The 8,381-nt window shown below is 38.2% G+C and overlaps 1 non-coding gene across 1 annotated transcript; it reads right to left on the reverse strand.

Annotated features, from left to right (window-relative positions):
• Positions 1-6,904: 6,904 nt before the first annotated feature.
• Positions 6,905-7,010, reverse strand: LOC129404596 (U6 spliceosomal RNA). Its single transcript, XR_008629985.1, has one exon. It is a non-coding gene; the product is annotated as a U6 spliceosomal RNA (small nuclear RNA).
• Positions 7,011-8,381: the final 1,371 nt, after the last annotated feature.

Below are 8,381 nucleotides of genomic sequence, written 5' to 3' on the forward strand. Positions count from 1 at the left end.
TGTGGTAATTATGGAAAATGGGTAGGAAGTGTCTTATAATGTGTCTGGAAAGCAGCCTAGAGTGTGGCGGTGGTTGGGTAGTGGAGGTCGGCTGCCGGGGCTGGGTCCCTTGGGGCAGAGTCCATTGTACACACAAGTTTAGCAAAAATTTTAGACGACTGACTTTAGGTAGACCAAAGGGGACACCCATTCACTGCTGGTTGAGATACAATCTTCTGGTAAACATTTTGGCATAATTTCCTCCAGCTAAAGTTAATCAACTGCCCAAACTCACACAAGTCAAAATTCATCCTAAGTGGCATGATACAGTCTGTGTGAGTCTTTTCAAGAGGTTTTGATTGAGAAGATATTTTATGTCTTAGTAACCACAAAGTTTGAAGCTTGCCAGTATTTATTTGTGAATCATACAGTAGCAGACAATCTGGAGTGTGCATGTGCATGTAAGGGTTCTTCTCCTCACAGGTGAAGAACTCTCCTTTGGCTCAGCCTGTGTGAGAGTTGACCCTGGAGAGTGTCATCTTTTCTCTATTCTCTGAAGAGAACAAAGAGTGGAAGGTCTTTCTCACACACTAAAGGGATTTAATTTGCCCAGATATCTGAATACTCTGACTACAATTTGGTCAAATGAGAACAAATGTCAAAGAAAATAATTACATAAACATGCTCATGGACATAAATAATTCATTTCTTTGGTTGATCTGTAAATACCTGATTTACCAGCTTGTAAGGAAGTTTGGGTGATATACCTCTTTCACTGGAGTTGCAGAAATGTCCTTGGTCTTTATGTCCACAGTGATTTATTAATTATATAATTCTACAATATGCCTGAATATATATTTTGAATTTTTATTGGTGACTTTTCAATTTTTGATTAAAATTAGGTTCTAGGGGCTGGAGCTATAGCACAGCGGGTAGGGTGTTTGCCTTGCATGTGGCCAACCCAGTTTCAATTCCCAGCATCCCATATGTCCCCTGAGCACCACCAGGAGAATTCCTGAGTGCAGAGCCAGGAGTAGCCCCTGTGCATCTCCAGGTGTAACCCAAAAAGCAAAAATAAAATAAAATAAAATAATAATAAGGTTCTAACTCTAAAGCCATCAGTAAAAAGTTATGCAATCTCAGTATGTAACCATCTATTCATATGTGTCTACAAGAATGTATATTTGTGTGTATTGTGTGAAGGGCCATTTTTTTAAGGGAAGAAGTTTCCTTGCAATGATGAGGCTCCAGGACCTCTAAACTGTGTGCTTTGAATCCTCATGGTGAAGCAGCAAAACTAAATAATAATAATAATAATAATAATAATGAAACTCTTCCATCTATAAATAGTCACATTCACTTGGATTAGGTAGTCCTGGGAAAAAGTCTTTGAAACTGAGAGTCAGGGTCCAAAAGATGACTCAGTGTTGAAAGTGTTCACCTTACAAGCATGAGGCCATGAGTTCAACCAGTACCACCCACACACACTGAGGCTATTCTGACAGCCCCACACTCTGGGGTGTCCCGGTGAGAGAAAAGTGGGGTGAGGGACAAATCAACTGAAAATTTAAGTATGGAGAGGGACCAGCTGGTTCAGGAAGTATCCAGAAAAAATGCATTTGTGCTTGATTTCTGGGTATCTCTTAAGTAACCATATCATGACATCACCCACAGTGCTTGCTGTGGAATTTGTTCTTGGCTCTTCTCTTTGTAAGAGAAACATTAGGAAGATAACTTATCCTTTCTCTTTTCCAATACTAATAAAATGTACTATTTTCCTAATAAAGAAATTTAATGTTGATCATTCTGCTAACCAAAACTGAAATTGCCTTTCCCCACAGATATATATCACCTGACCATCCTCAACTGCCTTCTTCCTCAATCCTGGCAGGGCTCAGCCTCTGAGAACATCTCCTAGATCTCTCACCTCCATCTTCCTTATAACTGCTGCTACCAAGTTGACTCTTTCCCCAACTTAGTTCACTGTACCAACTGACTTTCTTGCCTCAGTCCCTTCCCCACTACAACATCAATGTTGTTTAGGGATTGGAAAGATAACTTAAAAGTGGTGTGCATGCCTTTTATGAGCAAGGCCCAGAGTTTGAATCCTGGCAGTACATGCACTGCAGCACTGGCACTTGAGACTCCACAGCACTGCATCTCAGGGATAAATATCACCAAATTTAGGCCCCAGGTTCTAACATCTCAGGTTTTATATATCCATGTTCATAATCACATCTCTTATCCTTTTTTTCTCTTAGCAACATCCATGATAAAACCATTGACCTTCAATGAATCTAAGACAACTCAAATAAAACTAATCTCTCTATCTGAGTCTTTAAAGAAGACTTCAATGACCTGCTCCCAGCCAATCAGATAGGCTATAATCACCTTGGTAAATTCTCCTTTCCCAAAAGAGGATCACTGTCATGTCCCCATAACTATAGGTTTCTTCTTTACAGTCATCTCTTTCTGTACATATCAACTCTGCCTACCCATTCTTCAAGATCTGGTTTAGATGTTGCCTCAGTCGAGAATCCAAAAGAGAAATATATTTTCTTAGGCTAGAACCTCCAGGGCATTCAATTTTCCTTTCTTTGATCATTTCTCACAGTTTCTCTTGCAGTTTACTTCTCGTGCAGAAATTCCATCTGCTTTCATTATGGTTTTCCAAGGAAGTAGTGATAGGGCCTACTTGTCTTCTCCATAATATAATAAACTCTATTTTTCAAGTTTCTAATTACAGGGAGATAAATAGATGTGATTTAAATCAAAGTTTTGAACTAAAAATTACTGTTCTGCTTCTCAGACTTCTGGTTCCATGAACTTTCAGAGAGAAAGACCCAAAATGTAAAATCACTTTCTATATCAAAATTTCTAAAATTATATCTGTTATTTTCATTCAAATATACAATAGGTGATGTAACATTGTCCAACTATGAGTAACTCTATAACTCATAATGTTTTAATAAAATGAAATTTGAAGGGAAAAACACAATAGATTACTTTTTCTCCAAAGAATTTTCCTTCAACAAATATTCTGAGCTGGAGAAATAGTACAGAGGGTAGGATGCTTGGCTTACACATCAACACGGGTTCAATTTCCAGCACAGCATATGGTTTCTTGAGCACCAACAGTAATTCCTTAGACCAGAGCCAAGAGTAATTAATCCTTGAGAACTACTGAGTGTAGCCACAAAACCAACAAAAAGCAAATAAGTGTATTTAAAGTTGAATCTTTTTATAGTAATTTTTTACCCATGAAAAAATATACAGATCACCTTTCATACAGTAAGTACTCAATAAATGTTGCTAACCTAGGACTTCTATGTATTAAATATTGATGCTGGTTATTTTTTAAGGCATAAAATTAAAAAGTATTTCCAACATAAATTTATTTAAAAATTTTAAGAAATAAAGTTAAAAATTAATAAATAAAATAAATTTTTTCAAAATAAATGTATTTATTTTATTCCAACATAAATTTATCAAAACAATTTATGGTTGCCAAACAAAATATAGAATGAATTATGTATGCTGTAATTGTTTTCACTTTTACTTTTATGCATTACTATGTAAACAGTGTCTGTTGGGGACCAGAGAGATAGAATAGTGGGTGAGACAGTTGCCTTGCATGGAGCTTACACCACATTTGGTGCAGTCCCTAGCAGCACATTTGGACCCTCAAGCCCCAGAGGAGTGATCCCTAACCACAGAGCCAGGAGTAAGCCCTGAGCATAGTCAGGTGTGAACCCAAAACAAAAAACAAAAACACAGTCAGAAAAATGTCTCAATGGGTTTCCAGCATCTTTCTTGCTTATCACTCACCCAAATCCCCTGGATTCAGTAGGCTGGTTATTTAGTTATCTACAAATTTAAATTTGCTTACTGTTCCAAATTATCTTCTCTTCCAGGGAATTTATATAAAATTTTAAAGTCTATTGTCATCAATAAAATAAAAACAAATTAGCAGCAGACGTAGAACCCAAGAAATAGGGCTGGAGTGATCACACAGCGGGTAGGGCATTTGCCTTGCACACAACCGACCTGGGTTCGATGTCCAGCATCCCATATGGTCCCCTGAGCACCACCAGGAATAATTCCTGAGTACAAAGCCAGGAATGACCCTGTGCATTGCCAGGTGTGACCCCCCCCAAGAAAGAACATAAGAAATAGAGGAGCACTTAAAAATTCCATCACAGATCAAACTGTCAAGCTACCAAATCATCCCAGGTAGATCAATCTCCAAGCTGAAAACTCTGTGACCTTCTTGGAATGGGGTCAAGCAGATTTGTCTCCCTGATGAATAGACCCACACCTGAGATCCCCAGACATACATATACCCCAACTCCCCAACTCCATAGCTCCTGGAGTGCCCAGCCACATCCTACAAATTTCACATCTGAGATCCCAGTAGGGGTATAGAAAATTTGATGGGGAAGTTGTATAAAATCCCAATGAACAAAACCAATAGCACAGAAGGCTCATTTTATGATCATTTCATTTGCCATTTTGTTGTAACAATCAATATGAAGTAAATTTGGGTCAGGCTTAAGGTTGGATGGGAAACTGGGGACATTGGTTTAGGGAAGGTCACACTGGTGGTGTGACTGGTGTTGGAACATTGAATGCCTGAGATAATTTAACTATAACAACTTTGTAAATTATGGTGTTTAAATATTTTTGAATTAATAATAACTAAACCACCACCAGATGCTTCTTTATTTTGTTTCTTTCTTTGTTACATGCAAAAGAAGTTTTTACAAATTTCTCATTAACTATTTCTGAAGCAGGCAGGTAGTTAGAGTGGCCCCTGGCAATGAATTCTTGGGGCATAATACAACCAGCAGATGGGATTTGAAGAAATTACAGACATCTGCCTTGTGGGGCTGCCTTTCAAGTCTTCATAGAAGACTTAAACCAGTCCTAAACATCCCAGATGCTCTCCAGGTTGACAGAAGTAGATAGAGAGAAAAAGCAAGAGATGTCCTCCTCAAGGCTGCTACCTCTCTCTTCCACATCTCATGTAAGTCACCCACCCAGGGGAAACTTCATAAGCAATGTTTCCATTACTTATATACTATTTTGGCATAGTCTAGTCACTTCATATTGCCTTCCCTTCCCTTTTTTTTCTTGCTTTTTCAGTCACACCTGGCGATGCACAGGGGTTACTCCTGGCTCTGCACTCAGGAATTAACCCTGGCAGTGCTCAGGGGACCATATGGGATGCTGGGATTCGAACCCGGGTCAGCTGCGTGCAAGGCAAACACCTTACCCGCTGTGCTATCACTCCAGCCCCTACTCTTTTATTTTTAATTTTGACAATAGACAAGGAGAGTGAGAGAAGTACTAATGGACATAACCAACAGTAATAAACAGAATCCAGATGATCAAATATCTTGATTTGTTTCCAACTATTTAAACATGTTGAAATGCTGAGTTTATTCTTTATATTACTTTTCATTTGGAATCATGATTTATTTTATTGAAATGAATTTATTATATTTCTATTTACTAATACTTAGTTTATTAAAAATTCGGTAAGGATTATTTTAGGTCAAATCATATCTAAGTCTTATTTTAACTACGTCAAACTTTTAAACCATGGGTTAAAAAAAGATTAAAAATTTCCTTCTTTCTTAACTTCAAACATAACTATTCAGCAATTCTGTGCAGACCTATTTTATTCTTCACGAAGCTAAGAATATGGGTTTGTTCACCAGAAATATCATCAGAAGGAAGGTATTTCAATAGAATTGATAGATTCAATTTAAAAATAAATTTCAAAAATGGACAGAAATAGGATTAGGAAAATTTGAGGAAAGTCTTTGTAAATCCATAACAAAAAGTTCATTAAAATATGTCACTTTTATGAAAAATTTTATGCTTAGTCTGAGATTTTAAGTCTTCCCCTGTTTCTCACCTTTTCCTTCTATTCACGATTCTGGCCCAGTTTTAGAGAAATCTGTTGGTTATCAGAATATGCTTGATTCTGATGTGTGAACATGTCTTCAACTCCCCTCAAAAGTGTACTGTTAATTAGATCAGCTATAGTGGGTGGAACTTTGGTCTATATGCCACGCCATACTCCTTTCCCTTCAGAGTAAGTGAATGTGGTCAACAAGGGGAACCTTAGAGGCAAGAGCAGATGTAAACTGGTAGTGTTGTCATGTACGCATCCTTGGAAAGCCTCTTTGGTTGCTGATGGTTTAACCAGCATCAAGACTTCAATGTGAGTCAAATCAATACAAATATCAGTGAGCTCAATTTCTCAGCAGCAAGAACTTTGAAAAACAAAAGGCAAGTGAGGATTATCTTCATAATGAACTCAGCTCTGCTTCTGGAAACTCTAACTACATCGTTTTACAATTTCTCAATTCAAAAAGTGCTCCATTGTTAGGAAGAGATCCTATGAAAAATAATTTAACTCTCATTTTCCCCAGATAGAATGGGCTTAACAGAGATAATTATGGGGAACAAAATTTCAGAAAATAAAACCTATTATTATCTATTTGTATCCCACTCAGACTTGAAGGATATTAGAGGTAAGTTTACAAAAGTACAAGAAAAAAAGATGTTTAAATGAATTCAGCAAAGCAGGCTCTTCCCTTCCTAGAAACCCAATAAATAAGACAATGAGGATTAGTTATAAGACATTTAATATCCATAAGTAAAAGCAAACTACTACAACTCTCAACAGAAGCTTCAATTTTCTTCATACTAAGATAGTGGCATGCTCATGATACACAGAGATGCACAGTGAATACTTATATAGTCACTAAAATAAATATTAACATGTAACATCATATTACTTTCAGACACACAATGTAATGAGCCATGTGTGTATGTATTACTGAATGCTTACCACATGAGTTTGGTTAACATTCATCAGTATACATTGATAAAATAAAATTTTTTTCTTTTGATGAAAACTTTCAGGTTCACTAATTTGTCTTCATCCTGATACAGGGGCCATGCTAATCTCCTCTGCATCATTCTAGATTTAGAATATTTGCCTACAAAGTGTGCATATATTTGGCTTATAGCAACCAAAAGAGAAAAAGGGAAAAAAAGTAAGTTTTATCATTTTTAGTATTGCCAATCTAGGACAACAGTAAGAATATAGATCACTATATTACTGTCATCCCATTGATCATTGATTTGCTCGAGTGGGCACCAGTAATGTCTCTATTAGTCCTAGCCCTGAGATTTTAGCAGTCTCTCTTTACTCGTTCTTCCCAGCGGCGCCACACTAGAGGCTCTTTCAGTGTAAGGGGAATGAGATCCATCATTGTTACTGCATTTGGCATATTGAATACACCACAGAGAGCTTGCTAAGCTCTGCCTTGCATGAAGGATGCTCTCGGTACCTTGTCAGGTTCTCTGAGAGGGAGAAGTAGGCTACAAGAAGTCTCAGCTGTGCGCTTCTGGGTGTGTTGTTTTATAGTCTCTGGATCTTGGCCATTGATGGGATTACACGGTTGTGGGTGTGACTGCCAAGCTACTGGAAAATGGGGGGTCTGGGTGGAGGAGGCCCAGTCCCAATCCGAGTAGGCTTGGAGATCTCAGTCCCAGGTCCTGCACACCTGGGTTCCTCTGTGATTCCTTCATGCATGAGAAGAGGGGCCTTGAGCTTGGCTGTGGCTGGGCTCCAGAGGTCTTTGGCTGCTGGAGCTCTGCTCCAGGTGGGGAGGGAAACTCACCCGGCCCCTCTCTGAAGGGCCTTGGTAAAGACAGCCAGGCACAGGGGCAAGAATATAGACAGATAGAGATATTGCTACACTGTTGTAAGAAATTATATAGAGTCCTTTATTATAATTAAATTATATTTCAAGTGTTCTTTCTTGAAAAGCAATAATACAGACAAACCCAGAGTGCTTAAGCAAAACAGATTTCCATCAAACTTCAGAGTTTTGACTCTAGCAACCAACCAAGAGAGAAATGAATTTGGTCTCCTGAAGAATTAATTAATAGAACATGCTAGATTCTCCAGCTAGGTTCTTAATAATTGTTTTCATCTTAATTCATTTTCAGACAAGAAGCAGATAAGGTTAACTGGCTTTGTTAAAAAAAATTCTGATATAGAAGCATAAAGATGCACTTGTAACAACTGGCCTAGACTGAGAGAAGAAAACTTCAAGGGCAATATAAAACTGGCAAGAATGGTAGAGCTGAAACTCAGGGCGTGGGTCAATATTCAGGGATTGCAGAAACTCTCATTTCCTTGCAGCTTTTTTGTTTCTGTTTTTGTTTTGTATGAGGGCCACACCCGGAGGAGTCCAGAGCTTACTCCTGGCTTTGTGCTCAGAGCTTACTCCTACTAGAGCTCAAAAGTCTAACCATTCATGGTACCAGGCATCAAACCAGGATTCGCTGCATGGAAGTCACTTTCCCCACTGCAC

The sequence above is a fragment of the Sorex araneus genome, chromosome 4 (assembly GCF_027595985.1).
Source record: "Sorex araneus isolate mSorAra2 chromosome 4, mSorAra2.pri, whole genome shotgun sequence".
NCBI lineage: Eukaryota > Metazoa > Chordata > Mammalia > Eulipotyphla > Soricidae > Sorex > Sorex araneus.